General features: G+C 43.0%; 1 protein-coding gene across 6 annotated transcripts in view; it reads left to right on the top strand.

Annotated features, from left to right (window-relative positions):
• The window catches only part of LOC115174438 (wiskott-Aldrich syndrome protein family member 1), a 172,257-nt gene that overhangs the window by 14,317 nt on the left and 139,153 nt on the right, over window positions 1–18,787 (top strand). Inside the window, exon 1 of one of the 6 annotated variants that reach the window (XM_029732951.1) lies at window positions 12,656–12,733. The exons of the other annotated variants lie outside the window; for them this stretch is intronic. The gene's annotated coding sequence lies outside the window, so the exon portion shown is untranslated. Of the gene's footprint in view, window positions 1–12,655; window positions 12,734–18,787 lie in introns of those variants that run through there. 6 annotated transcript variants of the gene reach the window in all.

The raw sequence follows: 18,787 nt of genomic DNA, 5'->3' as shown, positions 1-18,787 counted from the left end.
ACATATTTTCCAGACGTTGAAATGAGGTTCAATTTAGGTTCTGAATTAAAGGTTAACCTCTCTGGTATCATTGGGACGCTAGCGTCCCACCTCGACAACAGCCAGTGAAATTGCAGGGCGCCAAATTCAAACAACGGAAATCCCATAATTAGAATTCCTCAAATATACAAGTATTATAATCCATTTTAAAGATAAACTTCTTGTTAATCCAACCACAGTGTCCGATTTCAAAAAGGCTTTACGGCGAAAGCACACCATGTGATTATGTTAGGACAGCGCCTAGCCACAAGAAACCATACACACATTTCACAGCCAAGGAGAGGACTCACAAAAGTCAGAAATAGCGATTAAATGAATCACTAACCTTTGATCTTCAACTAGTGGCACTCCCAGGACTCCATGTTACACAATAAATGTTTGTTTTGTTCGATAATGTCCCTCTGCGCTCTCAACACCCAGACGAAAAGTCAAAAAAGTACATTAAAAGTTCGTAGAAACATGTCAAACGATGTTTAAAATCAATCCTCAGGTTGTTTTTGTCATAATTAATCGATCATATTTCAACCGGACAAAAGCTTCGTCAATAGAAAAGGAGAAACAAGAAAGGCGCGCTCCCGATCACGCATTTTAACAATGTTGGAAATTCAAAGGCCTCTTCATACTCCCCTGTAATGGAGAGTTTTTCAAGGAGTAAACTCAAGGTTTAGCTTCATGTCTGGAAATTTCCACTGTCCACTCATTGAAAGTGCTGTATCTCCCTCATTTTTCAGAGTAAAAACCTGAAACAATGCCTAAAGACTGGCCACATGTAGAAGAAGCCATAGAGATCGTGAACTGGGTCTTTGTATGGTGGATAGGCTTTCAATGGAAAAACAGCCTTTCAAAATAATAGTACTTCCTGGATGGATTTTCCTCAGGTTTTTGCCTGCCATATCAGTTCTGTTATACTCAGACATTATTTTAACAGTTTTGGAAAACTTTAGAGTGTTTTCTATCCATATCTACCAATTATATGCATATCCTAGCTTCTGGGCCTGAGTAGCAGGCAGTTTAATTTGGGCACGCTTTTCATCCAAAATTCCGAATGCTGCCCCCTACCCTAGTGAAGTTGAAAAGGCATCTTTTCCGAATGTTGAAAAATCCACATTTTTCCGGATGTTGAAATCAGGTTCATTTTTAGTTCTGAATGAAAGTTGAAAGACCTAATTTAAAGAAGTCTATTTTTGTGCCAAATGAAGGCTGGTCCAAACCGGACAATATCTGAACCAAACTTAGACAAAAAAATGAATGTCCGTGGACTTTGAAATCAAGGCCGGTCTGGACCGCACCAAAAAAAGACGTCCAAAAGGCATCGGCGTTGGTCCGTGCTTACTGAGGTGTAGCCTACATTGTTGCCTGAAATAAATGTGGTAAGTCTACCGTTTGTCAAACACAAAAAAACGTCCGGAAAGGACCAAATAAAGACGTCCAAAAGACGTCGACTGGTGCATACTGGGGTGTAGCCAACTATGTCACCACAATGCAAATCAAATCAAATTTATTTATATAGCCCTTCTTACATCAGCTGATATCTCAAAGTGCTCATGGTGGCATCCACATTAATATAGAAGTGTTAGGAAACATATTATATTCTTATTTACAATAAAAGTACTTCAAAATGACACAATGTATTATTTACCATGAATTTCTATTGGGTATAAAATAATCTTAAACACAAATCAAATCAAATGTATTTATATAGCCCTTCTTACATCAGCTGATATCTCAAAGTGCTGTACAGAAACCCAGCCTAAAACCCCAAACAGCAAGCAATGCAGGTGTAGAAGCACGGTGGCTAGGAAAAACTCCCTAGAAAGGCCAAAACCTAGGAAGAAACCTAGAGAGGAACCAGGCTATGAGGGGTGGCCAGTCCTCTTCTGGCTGTGCCGTGTGGAGATTATAACAGCACATGGCCTAGATGTTCAAATGTTCATAAATGACCAGCATGGTCAAATAATAATAATCATAGTAGTTGTCGAGGGTGCAACAAGTCAGTAACACAAGAGTAAGTGTCAGTTGGCTTTTTCATAGCCGATCTTTGAGAGTATCTCTACCGCTCCTGCTGTCTCTAGAGAGTTGAAAACAGCAGGTCTGAGACAGGTAGCACGTCCGGTGAATAGGTCAGGGTTCCAGCAGGTCTGGGACAGCAGGTCTGGGACAGGTAGCACGTCCGGTGAACAGGTCAGGGTTCCATAGCTGCAGGCAGAACAGTTGGAACTGGAGCAGCAGCACGGCCAGGTGGACTGGGGACAGCAAGGAGTCATCAAGCCAGGTAGTCCTGAGGCATGGTCCTAGGGCTCAGGTCCTCTGAGAGAGAGAAGGAGAGAATTAGAGAGAGCATATTTAAATTCACACAGGACACCGGAAAAGACAAGAGAAATACTCCAGACTGACCCTAGCCCCCCGACACATAAACTACTGCAGCATAAATACTGGAGGCTGAGACAGGAGGGGTCAGGAGACACTATGTATGAATACCCACCATTTGTAAAACAGGCCATTTGTATTGGCTTTATTAGTCCTGATTCCTGTGACCAATCAATTTGGCTATTTAAGCACTGAATATCAGCTACCCAACTTAATCAGGAGTTATCGTGAGCCTATTTGCAATGTGTTTACACAGCTTGTCAAAAATTGAAGGGTACAAATTTGAAACCACTGATAATGTATGGCAATGGGGTGGAACTCCTGGACAACAGTTGTGATTGTCTATTCCATATTGTTCATTTTACTTTGACCTGTCCTGTTTTTAGCATATATATATTGTTTGTTAACATGACAGCACATTTTTTATTTGAGTGCCATTTATGTTAGGCTATTTGATCGGAGAAACCTGCATGATGTAAAAAGTGGTCATCTCATTACATTGTCATACATTTTATCTCTAGCCTGTAGGGTACAGAAAATGACACATACTCTTTCTACCATATTCTTTATTTGCAACGTGATTTATGTTCGATAATTTTTTTTGATGGAATGTTGGTGGAGCGCCGCAGCGATGTGTCTCTCCAATCAGCAACATGAAGAGGCAACATTTGTTTTTTTTATCTCCCCTGCCTTTTACAAAGTGGGCACTGTTTATCACAGGGCTGCACCAGTGCTCACCTAAAAAGCCCATATGCCACTGGTTGAGAGAAATTGTCATTGTTTTTTAACAGAATTATGTCAGGTTTTATGTGTTGGAGGTGCGTCTTGGTCAGTTTAGCTCAGAAGATGCCGCCCTCGCCAATCTGCCGCCAGAGTCGGCTGCCTAATCCTGCCTAATGAGCAGGATGGCCATGGTTTGATCTGTTGCCAGCCTGTAGCTTTCTCTTCTCACACTGCCTGCGAGAGAAAGGAGAGGGCGGAAATAGAAGAGAGCAAAATGAGGCCAGTATGTGTGTGAATCACCTTGGCGTACCTTACTTGCTAGGAGGCCTGTCTGTATGGCTCCTGTATCTCCCAGCTGTTGGGATGCAGCGGAGGGCAGAGGCAGCACACACACTGGGGCCATTGTTCCTCCTCTCAAACCAATCAAATCAAATGTTATTTGTCACATGCGCCAAATACAACTGGTATAGAATTTACCGTGAAATGCTTGCTTATGAGCCCTTCCCAACGATACAAAGTAAAAAAATAAATAATAAATAAATAAAATACACAAGAATGGCACTAGATCGATGTAGAGGTACGCAGTATTTGAGGTAGGTATGTACATGAAGGCAGGGTAAAGTGACTAGGCATCAGGATAGATATTAATAGGAGTAAAATAATGTTTGTTTGTGTAGTCATGTCAATGGTGTGTGTGTGTGTGTGTGTGTGTGTGTGTGTGTGTGTGTGTGTACAAAACATTAGGAACACCTTCCTAATATTGAGTTGCACCCTACTTTTGCCCTCAGAACAGCCTCAATTTGTCAGGGCATGGACTCTACAAGGTGTCGAAAGCGTTCCACAGGGATACTGGCACATTTTTATTTTACCTTTATTTAACTAGGCAAGTCAGTTAAGAACAAATTCTTATATTCAATGACAGCCTAGAAACAGTGGATTAACTGCCGTGTTCAGGGGCAGAATGACAGATTTTTACCTTCTCAGCTCAGGGACTCGATCCTGCAACCTTTCGGTTACTAGTCCAACGCTCTAACCACTAGGCTACCTGCCGCCCGAGCTGACATGTTGACTACAGTTGTGTCAAGTTGGCTGGCTGTCTTTTGGCTGGTGGACCATTCCTGATACACACGGGAAACTGTTGAGCGTGAAAAATCCAGCAGCGTTGCAGTTCTTGACACACTAACCGGTCTGCCTGACACCTACTATCATACCCCGTTTTAAAGGTGCTTAAATATTTTGTGTTGCCCATTCACCCTCTGAATGGCACATACTGTATACACAATCCATGTCTCAATTGTCTCCAGGCTTAAAAATCCTTCTTTAACTTGTCTCCTCCCCTTCCTCTAGACCAGGCCTGGGCAAAGGCCGGCCCGGGGACCGTATGCGGCCCGCAACCTGTTTCAATACGGCCCGCGGAATCATGCTAGGATCACATAAAGAATTTGCGATAGTAATGTTTTGAAAAATGTATTTGTTATTCAAATGAAAAGCCCAGTGAATACTCGCCTTTGTGTAATGATTTAACTCCCACCGCTTGTGGGACTTTTTATTTTGAATGCATGTATTAATAACAGCACGAGGACAGACAGTGACTTACATGTTGACGTACACGTCACAGTTACAAATAGTAGCTAGGTAGAAATTGCGCAAAAATTAGTTTTTCAAAGAAAAGGAAAGTAGACAATGTAGGGTGTTCCAGCAAGAGTGGACATTGAAATATTTCTTTGAGGTATCAGGGAAAGCTGTGTGCTTAGTGTGCAAAAATACTCCATCTTGAAAGACTATAACTTGTCCCGACACTTCCAGACGAAGCATGCAGAGAAATATAGGAATGGGTCTTCTGAGCAGAGGACAAGTGCATCGGAAGAGTTGATTTCTCAGTTACAAAAGCAGCAAGGGCTTTTCACAACACTGCATTCAGCAAACAACGGAATTGCGAGAGCTAGCTATGTGCTGTCCCACAAAATTGCTAAACATAGCAAGCTATTCCCCGAGGGTGAATTCATGAAATAATGTTTATTTGACTCTGCAGCAATACTTTGCCCTAACAAGAAAGAGTTGTTTGAAAATGTTTCCCTGTCAAGGCGAACAGTGACACGGCGTGTTGAGGACATCGCAGAGAATATGGAACAACAGTTGAAAGACAAGGGATTTCACCTATTTCTCCTTGGCTCTGGATGAGAGCAGGGATGCACGTGACACGGTGCAGTTGTTGATATTCTTATGAGGCATCACCCCAGACTTTGAAATTAGAGGAGCTTGCTTCAGGGCAGTCAATAAACAGCACAACCACAGGGAAATATTTATTGGAGGAGGTTAATAAGTGTTTGGCAAAGCTGGGACTGAGTTTTGAAAAGTTATTCAGTGTGACCACTGATGGGTGCCCAAACTTGACAGGAAAAAACATTGGCCTTTTGAAAAGGATACAAGATCAAGTAGCTGAGCTAAACCCAGATCAGAAAATGATTTTCCGGCATTGCATTATTCATCAGGAGGTGCTCTGTAAATGTGTTCGTAAAATGAGCCATGTTGTGGATACAGTCACTAAAATGGTAAACTTCATAAGAGCAAAATCTTTACACCGCAGGCAGTTAGTCTCACTGTTGGAAGAGTTGGGTCATGCAGATCTCCCCTACCACACAAACGTGAGATGGATACGTTTGGGGAAGGTGCTTAATAAAAGGGTGTGGGACCTGAAGTCGGAGATTGCTGAGTTTTTGCAAATGAAAGGATAACGTGGATTTCCCTCAACTGCAAGATAAAGAATGGTTGGCTGATTTTTGCCTTCACCGTGGACATCATGGCCCTCATGAATGAACTGAATTCCAAACTACAAGGGAAGGGCCTTTTTGTACATCAGATGTACAGCCTTGTCAAAGCCTTCAAGGGAAAATTATACCTCCTGACCCGCCAAGTAGAAGCCAACAATCCCACCCACCTTCCGACACTACCAGGCTGTTCCCTATCAGATGACCAGCGGGAGAAGTATACACCGCTGCTGCGTGCTTTGAACGGTGACTTTTCTTGTCATTTTGAGGATTTCAAAGTGTTGGAAAATTACATGCTGTTGTTGGTTTCCTCTCCTTTCACCTTCAATGTGGATAATGCTCCCACTGATCTGCAACTTCAGCTTATTGATCTTCAGTCTGATGCAGTGATTTGAGTTTTGAATAGTTCTCCAATGTCACTGACGAGGTTCTATGCATCTCTTGATGAACAAAACTGTCCAAAGATTAGGAGTCATGCTCAGAAGATGTTTGTACTGTTTTGGTCAACCTATGTATGTGAACAGACATTTTCAGTGATGAAATATACCAAGTCAAGGCACAGATCATCTCTTACTGACTCTCAGCAATCCTGCACATAAAGACGTCAGAAACGATACCTAAGCTATACCGTCACTGCTCGAACCAATGCCCATCAGAGACTCCTCACACTGATTGAGTAGTTTAAATGTAATGTTGAGCTCTCTCTCTTTCATGTGTTTTTGTGCATACCTGTTAACAAGAGCTCTGTCCGTGGTGCTGAATGCACAGTGTACTTTTCCCTCCGTGTAGTTCATTGCATGTTTAATAATGAAAATACCTACCAAAAGGAGAACATGGATGTGGTTTATTTCTGTGCATGTTAAAAAAAGTTAAATAAGTAGCATATCGGGACGTGATTTACAGTAGATATATCGGTCAACACGGTCATAATCCTGTAATATGATTCTGGCCCGCGATGGCCAAAATATATTCTAATGTGGCCCTCCATGGAAAATAATTGCCCAGGCCTGATCTAGACTGACATCAATAAGGGATCATAGCTTTCATCTGGATTCACCTGGTCAGTCTGTCATGGAAAGAGCTGTTCCTAATGTCTTGTACAATCAGTGTATAGTCTGGTGAGTGTGCGTAGGGTCAGTGCAGATAGTTAGGGTAAGCATTAATTGACTATTTAGCCGTCTTTTGGCTTGGCGGTAGAAGCTGTGCTGGAGCCTGTTGGTCAGAGAGCCAATGCTCCGGTACCATTTGCCTGACGGTAGCAGAGGTAACAGTCTATGTCTTGGGTGACTGGAGTCTGGCAAATTTTCGGGCCTTCCTCTGACACCGCCTGATATAAATGTCCTGGATGGCAGGGAGCTTGGCCCCAGTGATGAACTAGACTGTCCACACCACCCTCTGTAGCGCTTTGCGGTCGAGGGCGGTGCATTTGTCATACCAAGCGTTGATGCAGCCAGTCAAGATGCTCTTGATGGTGCAGCTGTAGACATTTTAGAGGATCCGATGGCCCATGCCAAATCTATTCAAATCAAATAAACGTTTATTTGTCACGTGCGCCGAATTCAATAGGTGTAGACCTTACAGTGAAATGATGGGGGAAGAGGCGCCTCCGTGCCGTCTTCACGTCTGTATGGATGGACTATGTTAAGTCCTTAGCATTGTGAATGCCAAGGAACTTGAAGCTCTCGACCCGCTCCACTACAGCCCCGTCGATGTGGATGGGGTCATGCTCACCTCTCTTTCTCCTGTAGTCCACGATCAGCTCCTTGGCCTTCCTGACATTTAGGGAGAGGTTGTTGTCATGGCACCACACTGCTAAGTCTCTGACCTTCCTGTAGGCTGTCTCATTGTTGATCAGGTCTACCACCGTTGTCGTCAGCAAACTTGATGATGGTGTTGAAGTCATGCATGGCCACGCAGTTGTGGGTGAACAGGGAGTACAGGAGGGGACTAAGCACACACTCCTGAGGGGCCACCGTGTTGAGGGTCAGCGTAGCGGATGTGTTGTTTCCTACCCTCACCACCTGGGGACAGCCCGTCAGGAAGTCCAGGATTCAATTGCAGAGTGAGGTGATCAGTCCCAGTTTGGTGATGAGCTTGGAGGGGACTATTGTGTGAGCTGTACACTACACTGAGCTGTAGTCTATGAACAGCATTCTCACATACTTATTTACCCTCTTGTCCAAATGAGATGGTGTTAATGTGTGTCATGAACAGCCTTTCAAAACACTTCATAATTACAGATGTGAGTGCTATTGAGCGATAGTCATTTCGGCAGGTTACCTTGGAGTTCTTGGGAACAAGGACAATGGTGGTCAGCTTGAAACATGTTGGGATTACAGACTGGGACAACGAGAGATTGAAAATGTGACAACGTTCAACTGCCATCAGTTTTCCATTAAAACAGTAAAAAAATCACAATGTAGAATAATGGTCCTATTACGCATGTATGACCGCTGTGTCCGTAAAGCTTTACAGACATAGAACGCAGCTACAGTAACATGTCAATAGCGACAATTGATTACTTTTCAACAAATTTTAAAAAGTGCCGCATCAGAAGAGTCTGTACCTTTTCAGACAGTAGCATTCTGCTCCGGTATATTATTTTCTATTGTTTCCCTGACAACAATAAACATTGCTGATGGATGTGCTGCTGTGTTGTTCTCTTTTGGTAGGATAGCTAGATGTGCTTTCTTTCTAATAAATGTCTTGGTAAGTCACGGTATTTAAAAACATTTAAAGTAGGCTACTTTTTTTTAGAAGAGAGTGGTCTGCGCGCAGGCAGGCTTCGCACAGCAGCTCGAGATTATTTGATTGAGTGTTCTGGTCTCCTAGTGATGGAAGTTAATCTGCTTCAGAAGCAGCATTACTTTACAGACAAGTAAAATACCACTCATATCTCCAGAGAAGGTTTTGTGTCAGCTTTTGCCATAGTGTAGACTACCCTAACAGACAAGCAAACATGCCGTAGCCGAAGAGCTTTCAAGGGGCCAGATTCCATTATATCTGAAAAGGGTAATCGATACAGGGTACCGGTAATGTAATTTCATATTATTAGACAAAAACACCCCCACCCACTCAGCAACAAATCGTAACCCCATGCTCGCAAGACTGGCCAGAAGATAGCTCTGTATCCTGGCAACATCGGTTCCATGAATTAACTAGGATATTCTACAGGCAACAGACCGAAGACTGAATACATACTTGCATCATTAGCTAAGAGAAGGAGCAGGCAGGCCAGCACGAGGGAGAGCGAGGAGGGTAGGCAGAATAGTGCGCATATGTCTTGGTAATCTGCATCTCGCAATGTCTTGTCTTGCATGCCTCACAAATTCACCAAAGTAGTCTAAAGTGGGCCTGTTCCTCTGGTTTTGTTTAAATAACTTTCCCCAGGCCTTAATAGCCATATAGTCTTGTTAGGCTATAACATGGAAAATGTTTCACCGTAGTGATGGTGCCAGGTTTCCTCCAGATGTGATGGTTGGCATTTAGACCAAAGAGTTCAATCTTGGTTTCATCAGACCAGAGAATCTTGTTTCTCATGGTCTGAGAGACTTTAGGTGCCTTTTGACAAACTCCAAGCGGGCTGTCATGTGCCTTTTTACTGAGGAGTGGCTTCTGTCTGGCCACTCTACCATGAAGGCCTGATTGGTGGAGTGCTGCAGAGATGGTTGTCCTTCTGGATTGTTCTTCCATCTCCACAGAGGAACTCTAGAGCTCTGTCAGATTGACCATTGGGTTCTTGGTCACCTCCCTGACCAAGGCCCTTCTCCCCCGATTGCTCAGTTTGGATGGGCGGCCAGCTCTAGGAAGAGTCTTGGTGGTTTCAAACTTGTTCCATTTAAGAATGATGGAGGCCACTGTGTTCTTGGGGACCTTCAATGCTGCAAACATTTTTTTGGTACCCTTCCCCAGATCTGTGCCTCGACACGATCCTGTCTCGGAGCTCTATGGACAATTCCTTCGACCTCATGGCTTTGTTTCTGCTCTGACATGCACTGTCAACTGTGGGACCAATCAACTGAATTTAGCACAGGTGGACTCCACTCAAGTTGAAGAAACATCTCAAGGATGATCAATGGAAACAGGATGCACCTGAGCTCAATTTCGAGTCGGGTCTTCAGTCTGGGTCTGAATACTTATGTAAATAAGGTATTTCTGTTTTTTATTTTTAATACATTTGCAAACATTTCTAAACTATTTTCGCTTTCATTATGCGGTATTGTTTGTAGATTGCTGGGGACTTTCTTTATTTAATCAATTTTAAAAGAAGGCTGTAATGTAACAAAATGTGGAAAAAGTCAAGGGGTCTGAATACTTTTCCACGGCACTGTAAGTGGGGAAAAAAAGTTCTTAACATTAAGGATCCAAACTTTGTTTAAATGTTTAAACGTTCACACCCCTAGTGAAGACATTTGCCAGATGGTCGGCTCATGCTTTGAGAATGCGCTGTAATGGTTGTCATCGGGAATGGAGGACCAAAACGCAGCAGGAATGTGGATGCTCATCTTGTATTTATTTTCAATAAAGTGAACACCAAAATAACAAAAACAAAGAACTCACGAACAACAAAACAGTCTTGTCAGGCTCACACACGCAAAACAAGAAACAATCTCCCACAAACACTAAACCAAACAATTACCCATATATAGGACTCTCAATCAGAGGCAAAGAGAAAGCACCTGCCTCCAATTGAGAGTCCAACCCCCCATTAACCTACACATAGAAATATACCAACCCAGAAAGAACATAGAAGTACAAAACATAAACCAAAACCCGGAAATAATAAATCAAACGCACTACTAAATAAACCACCACCCCGAACCACATAAAACAAATACCCTCTGCCACGTCCTGACCAAACTACAATAACAAATAACCCTTATACTGGTCAGGACGTGACATGCGCCCTGGTATTCCATCTGGCCCGGTCTTTTTATTGATCCAGAAAAACAGGGGCTTTCACGCAAGACAGTGTTGTATTCTGCAAGCTCTGTCACATACGACAAGGGTCGGAGCCGGGGTAATAGGATTCCACCTTCTTCCTATATTGTCCTTTTGCATGTTTGATGTCTCGTCATAGCGGGCTTTCTATGCTTCCATGTCCCGTTCCTTGTGGGTGGTAGCTCTAACCTTTAGCCCAGCATGAATATTGCCTGTAATCCATTGTTTTTGGTCTGGATACGTTCATATAGTCACTGTGGGGATGACTAGCGAAACAGTCTTGTAGCCTCTCGACTGCTTCATCCGACCACTTCCGTAGTGAGCAAATCACTGGTACTTCCTGTTTGAGATTTTGTTTGTAAGCAGGAGTTGTGGTCAGATTTGTCGAAGGGAGGACGAGGGAGGGGCTTGTATGCTTTCTGTGGGTAGAATAAAAGTGGTCTAGAGATTTAGCATTTGCTAGTGACGTAGGAGACGTGTTGGTAGAAGTGAGAAAGTACAGTTTTAAGTCTCTCTGCGTTAGTCTCCGCCCACCAGAAATGGTTGCTCTGGGTGAGAAGTTTCTTGTTTGTTTATGGCCCCAGAGAGGTAATTGAGTGCCAGAGTGGCGTTGGCTTGTGGAGGGATGTAGACAGCCGTGATAATTATGGATGAGAACTCTCTTGGTAGATTAAAGGGTCTGCAGCTTACCATGAGGTAATCTACGCTTGGTGGTCATATGTGATAATATTATTAACTTTCTGTACAAAGTCAATCTGCCTGTCCTGCTGGGCTCAGTGCTCCATAATGCTGCCTCTGTCCTACCAGAGACCCAGAGACGGGGCCTGATCCGGTCTCACTGACTGACTGGTGCCCCTTGTGTATCACCACCCTACCTGTTCTCTCTCTCTTTCTTTAGATTTCTCCCATTCCCTCATGTCTTCTCTCTTCCTAATGCCCCTCTCTTATTTTGTCTGTAGTCTCTCTCTCTCTCTCTCACGGGGTTATTGACAGGGTCAGTCAGTGACTTTGACAGGATGCATTTTGAAATACAGTAGGTATGTGCCGCCATATCTCAACCCTGGACTAGTCCCGTAGGAGCAGAAGTGCCCACCGATCACCACAGCCAGAGAGAGTCTGGATGACAACCTAACCCTGCCCTCTCTCACTCCATCCTTCAGTTTTCCAACCCCCTTTAACCATATTTCTCACTGCCCAAACCCCCCCTCCCTCTGTCTGTATCTCTTCCTCTTTCTATAGTGTAGACAGCAGGTGCTCACAGTATGATATTTCTCTCCCTTTCTCTCTTTCTTTCATGCTCTCTCTTTCTTTCACGCTCTCTCTTTCGCTCACTCTTTCTTTCGCTCTTTCTTTCGCGCACTCTCTCACTCTCTCTCTTTCGCGCTCTCTCTCACTCTCTCTCTTTCGCGCTCTCTCTCTTTCGCGCTCTCTCTTGTAAACAGCAGGTGTTCCGGGCGGATATGATAGCTCTGTCTCCTTCAGCAATAATGGCTGGCATGGTGCAGGAAAGTCTCAGATTAGTAAGTGGTCATTGAGTAAGAAGTAGCCTAACTTGTTGTTTTGAAGTCACACCTCTAGTAGCCATGTATGAAGTTCAATGTCCTATAGGGGGGAGGGAAGCCTTTAGAGTAGTAGCTCTTGTATAGTAATAGGGTAACTAGCCTAACCGGTTGCTTATACACAGTAACTACTAGTAGCCTAGCTTGTTTCACCCTGCCACCGTTAATATAAAGAGGTCAGGGAGACCCTGAGGACTGCAGTCAGTCATTCAATTAGTAATACATTTTCAGCCCTGCAACCAGAGCTGCCTGCCTGTCGCATGGTTGGCCTGCTCCTTTCTCTCTGTCTCTCTCACTCCAGCCACGGATCCAAACGCTGTGACACAATGGGGTCAGGTAAGGTTGGGAGGAACTCTGTGTGTGTGTGGCCCCTCCTGTGTGGTGTTTGTTTGGATGGTAAACGTAGTCCGATACCTCACACAGCACCATGCAGCAGCTAGAGCCCCCTCAGCGTCCACTGGATACTGTGTACTGGGTGGCCACGCAGTCTGGTCTCTGTGTGTGTGGCCCCTCCTGTGTGGTGTGTTTGTTTGGATGGTAAACGTAGTCCGATACCTCACACAGCACCATGCAGCAGCTAGAGCCCCCTCAGCGTCCACTGGATACTGTGTACTGGGTGGCCACGCAGTCTGGTCTCTGTGTGTGTGGCCCCTCCTGTGTGGTGTGTTTGTTTGGATGGTAAACGTAGTCCGATACCTCACACAGCACCATGCAGCAGCTAGAGCCCCCTCAGCATCCACTGGATACTGTGTCCTGGGTGGCCACGCAGTCTGGTCTCTGTGTGTGAGACTTTAGATGAATACATCAGGCCCAAGCCTCAAAGTGATTCATAGCAATACCTTTCAGCTGCACTCCAGGCTTGTGTGCGTTTCATTCATTTTTCTTTCTATGTAGGCTAATAGATTTGAATATGCTGAATCTCCTCTAATAGATTTGAATATGCAAAGACTCGACAGCCGACGGGTAACAAACTGGTTTTTCTGTCTCTCTGTGCATGATGGACCAACATCGTCTGGGTTAGGAGGGTTTGACCGGGGTAGGACGTCATTTGTAAAATAAGAATTTGTTCTTAACTGACTTGCCTAGTTAAATAAAGGTAAAATAAATGAAATTGATCACTGGCTGTTTGCTCTTTTGCTCCCCCCCTCTCCCTCTCACTTTCTCACTCTGATGGGAGTGGCATTGAGGGGGAATGCCCTGATACCATGGCGAAGTGTGTTGATTGATGTATGGGCAGAGAGGTGGGAGGTGACTGAGGTGTGTTAATCATGTCGGGGCAGTTGAGTCCCCTGCGTCACGATTCAGGCGCTTGTATTCAATTACAGCCACAGAGGAAGAAGTCAAGGAGCAGATTAGCATTTTCATAAGCACCCTTTTTTCATGTGTTTTTAAAATGGTTTCTTTAAACTGGGTTAAGAAGGATGGAGGATGAGAAGGAGTGAGAGAACAAGCTACAAGTGAACCTATCGGCTTACTTGTAATTATCAGCTTCCTCTCTCTCAACCAATGGGCATATATCTTGGGATGTATTTATAATTATATGTGAATTTACCTATGTTCTCTCACTTGCTGTTTTTCAGCATCATTTGTCAAACTATCCAGCACCACCAGCTTAAGGCCTGTCATTGGAACTCCTTTCCCCCATAGGCCTCTAATACCTTGGATTCAACTACATAGCATAGGTGGTGAATGTGATGTTTTGCCCGTGGGGCCTCATGTGGCCTGTGGAATGTGACTGGCTGTTACTGTGGGCTATCATCCACTCTACAATCCCAAAGTACCACAACGCTAAGCCTACTGCTGCTGGCGTCTGGAGGAGAGTTAGCATGTGACGCTAACTAAGTCAATGCCAGTCAATGGCTCACAGCAGCTGTGAGGTGAACAGAGGTCAATTGAGTTCAGGGTACTTGTTATTGTTTTGTGGATCCCTGTAGGATTACTAAACATTGCCATCAAGTGTTACCACATCCCTTGTTTTCTCTGATGGATATTGAGTTGACAAGGAATTATGTGTGTCAGTTACACAAGGATTTGTTTGTGTGGTTTTATACCAGCAGATGAAAAAAAAAAAGAATCTTCTGAAAGTCTTTCGCTGTTACATTTACACAGACGCACACCACAGGAGGCTGCTGAGGGGAGGACGGCTGTAACGGAACAAATGGAATGGCATCAAACAAATAGAAACTAAGGCTGGGAGATATGGCCTAAAAATCATATCTCAAGTTTTATTTTTCTTACTTATGGGCGATTCACAATATATATCTCGATTTTTAAGCCATATCTTTAAATAAGATTTGTTGTACAATTTAAGGTCAAATACACTGCATTTAAAAAGGTCAGCAATCATCTAATGAATACTTAGGCTTAATATAAGTCTTCCACAACCATAACACCCACTAATAATTGCATTATTTTATCAAAATAGTTTAACCTGCTTTTTTGCACTACTCACTGATCTGGCTTTCAAGTTTTTTTTACAAATGTAACCCTTTGACACATACCAACACACGATGTGATCATTCTACAGTGGTCTCTGCAGCGTGCGCACAAACTGCATGATGAAGGGGGTGTGTCGTCTACCATAATTCCCTTCATTCACTTATGCAAATTTACTAAAAGATAAGTGAAACATCTCTTCACCTCATTTTGTTATAGCATCTTTGGTCTGACAGACGTTTACTCGACACTCAGAATGCATTGTATAATGTCAACAAACATGTCAACTTTGCATTACGTAGCCCAGTGTGCTCTCTTGTAGACTCTTAAAAAGTTTCTTCACCAACTTCTTTCAGTGTTGTAACCAAATAATGTCTCTATTTGTTTTACAGATTAATCTTATGTTTTGAGAAAGTAGACATTTGGAAAGTATTCAGACCCCATTCCCTTTTTCCACATTTTGTTTACGTTATAGCCTTATTCTAAAATGGATTAAATAAAAACATGTCCTCATAAGTCTACACACAATACCCCATAATGACAAAGCATAAACAGTTTTTTTGAATTTTTTTGCACCTTGTGCTGGGGACAATAAATCAAAGCCCACACTAAAATGTGCAGTTTTGTCACACAACGACACAGACGTCTCAAGTTTTGAGGAAGCATGCAATTGACATGCTGACTGCAGGAATGTCCACAATAGATGTTGCCATAGAATTTAATGTTAATCTCTACCATGAGTTTTAGAGAATTTGGCAGTACGTCTAACCGGCCTCACAACCGCCGACCATGTGTAACCACGCTAGCCCAGGACCTCCACATCTGACTTCTTCACCTGTGGGATTGTCTGAGACCAGCCACCCGGACAACTGACGAAACTGAGGAGTATTTATGTCTGTGATAACGCCCTTTTGTGAGGGAAAAACTCATTCTGATTGGCTGGGCCTGGCTCCCCAGTGGGTGTGCCTGGCTCTCTAATGGGTGGGCCTATGCCCTCCGAGGCCCACCTATGTCTGCGCCCCTGCCCAGCCATGTGAAATCCATAGATTAGGGCCTAATGAATTTATTTCAATTGAATGATTTCCTTATATGAACTGTAACTTAGTAAAATCGTTGAAATTTTTGTATGTTGCGTTTTATATTTTTGTTCAGTATAGATCTCTGGTATAAATGGGAAGGTGAAGGTGCACACAGCACAAAAGGAGGGAGGCAACAAGATCAAAAAGACAACATGAGTTCAATTGAATACCGGGCTTAACTGAATGACAACAGAGACAGAATATTGAAATAGCTTGGTGTAGGTTTTGTTTTTGAGGATTGCTCCTCAGAGCCAGATGCTGATGACAGGTTGCGCTATTTGTATTTTTGTATTTATTATGGATCCCCATTAGCTGCTGCTAAAGCAGCAGCTACTCTTCCTGGGGTCCAGTGAAATTTAAGGCAGTTTATACAATTTTACAACATTACAATACATTCACAGATTTCACAACACACTGTGTGCCCTCAGTCCACTACTCCACCACCACCACATATCTACAAACCTAGGGCCTGTAGGACCTGCCTTGTTGATAGTGTTGTTAAGAAGGCAGCGCATCGCTTTTATTATAGACAGACTTCTCCCCATCTTAGCTACTACTGCATGAATATTTTATTATATTTAACCTTTATTTAACTGGGAAAAGCCCATTGAGACCCAGAGTCTCTTTTTCAAGGGAGACCTGGCCAAGAAGGCAGCAACAATCAATGCATTACATAATTAAAACATACAACACAACGTGATCCAGACTAAAAAAAGCACTTATACTCCTCCGTAACATCAATATTTTAAATTCATTCAGTGGCACTAATTTATCTAGATGAAGCATGGATTGTAGACTATTCCATGCCTCTGGTGCACAAGAAGAGAAGGCAGTCTTGCCTAATACTGTGAATGATCTGGGGACTTTAAGTAGAAACCACCTAGCAGACCGGGTATGGTAACTGCTGGTGGTAAAGGAGACCACACTACAGAGGTAAAGAGTGAGTTTACCCAAAAGGGCTTTGTAGATGAACACATACATTTGTATCTTTCTGCGCATATAAAGTGAGGCCCAATCTACCATTTAGTACAAGGTGACTTGGCATTTGTAATAAAGCAAGGATGCATGATAAACAGAGGCCAGTCTCTGTAAGACAGAGGAGGCTGCATGCATATACAACAAGTCACCAAAATCAATTACAGAGAGAAAAGTGGCATGAACAAGCTTCTTTCTAGCCATAAGTGGGAAGCAAGCCTTATTACGAAAATAAAAACCCAATTTCAATTTAAGCTTTGTCACAAGATTATCCACATGAACTTTAAAGGCAACTTGTCATCCAACCAAATACCTAGGTATTTGTAGGATGACACTTTTTCAATGGATAAGCCACCAGATGTGACAATGCTAACCTTCTCTGGCAGAGTTCAAGCTCTGGTAAAGGTCATGAATTGAGCTTTTTGTACATTCAAGACCAGTTTGAGACCACAAAGGGAGGCCTGCAGTGACTGAAAAGCAGTCTGGAGCTCAACAGCCTGAACCAGAGAAGGAGCACATGAATATATGACTTTATCATCGGCATATAGATGTAACTTTTCTGGTTGCATCCCATTTCCCAAATCATTAATAAAAATTGAGAACAACACTGGAGCTAAAATGGAACCCTGGGGCATACCTATATTAATCTCAAGAAAGCTAGACTTGTGATTGTCAGTATATACACATTGTGTTCTGTCAAATATGATAATTCCTAAACCAATTTACCTCCCCTTCACTGAGACCATTGTTTCTGAGTCTAGCTAGCAACAATTCATGGTCAACTGAATCAAAGGTCTTTGATAAATCCACAAACAGAGCAGCACAGTGTTGCTTTTAATCAAGTGCGTTAATGATGTCGTTTGCCACTGCCATAGCTGCAGTTGTGGTGCTGTGTCCCGATCTAAAGCCAGACTGAACCCCGCTCAGTATGTTATTTTCAATTGAGAAGTTTTTTTAGCTATGAGTTAACTAGGGATTCATAGACTTTGGCCAGGATAGGGAGTTTGGAGATATGACCATAGTTATTAGCATCTGAGGGATCTCCACCATTTAGCAGTGGGATGACATAAGCTGATTTCCAAATGCTGGGTATGGAATTGGTCAAGTGACTCAAGTTGAAAATATGAGCCACAGGTTCATTAATAATACCAGCTGCTATCTTTAAGAGGTAGGGGTCCAGGTTGTCTGGACCTGCAGACTTTTTAGTGTCTATTGCCTTTAGTGCTCAGACATGCTATAGATATCAGTATAAGAAACGGGCTCAAAGTTAAAATGGTTCACATGAGGGCCTATATCATAGTTGACTGTAACATTGCTTACATTAGAGGCCTGGGTCCCACCTTTATTAAAAACTGAACCAGCAGATATGAAGTGCTTGTTAAAAACCCCTACAATATCGGCGTTATCTTTCACTTCATTAGAATCCATTATTAAATGGTCAGGAAGGCCAGAGGATACATTAAAACCTGGCACTGATTTGATTAGCTTCCAGAACTTGGTAGGGTTGTTTAGGTTCTCTGTGACTGCATTTAAATAGTAATCTGATTTGGACTTCCTGATCAATCCTGTGCATTTGTTTCATAGCGCTCTGAAGGAGGCCCAGTCAACAGGAGCATTTGTATGTCTAGCTTGAGCCCAAGATATATTTCTCTTTCTAATTAATTCTGCCAAGTTATCTGAAAACCATGGATTGTCCCTTCCACTGATTCAACATTTCTTCACAGGGGCATGTTTATCACAAATGGACACAAATTTAATATAAAAATAGTCTCAGGCAATGTCAACATCGGGAATCAGACTTACTCTGTCAATATTATGGTACAGATCATGTAAGAATGCTTGCTCATCAAACTGTCTAAAATGTCTTTTAAAAATATAACGGGGTTTGGCTTTGGTTATT

The sequence above is a fragment of the Salmo trutta genome, chromosome 35 (assembly GCF_901001165.1).
Source record: "Salmo trutta chromosome 35, fSalTru1.1, whole genome shotgun sequence".
Lineage (NCBI taxonomy): Eukaryota > Metazoa > Chordata > Actinopteri > Salmoniformes > Salmonidae > Salmo > Salmo trutta.
This window is presented reverse-complemented; position numbering and strand designations above follow the sequence as displayed.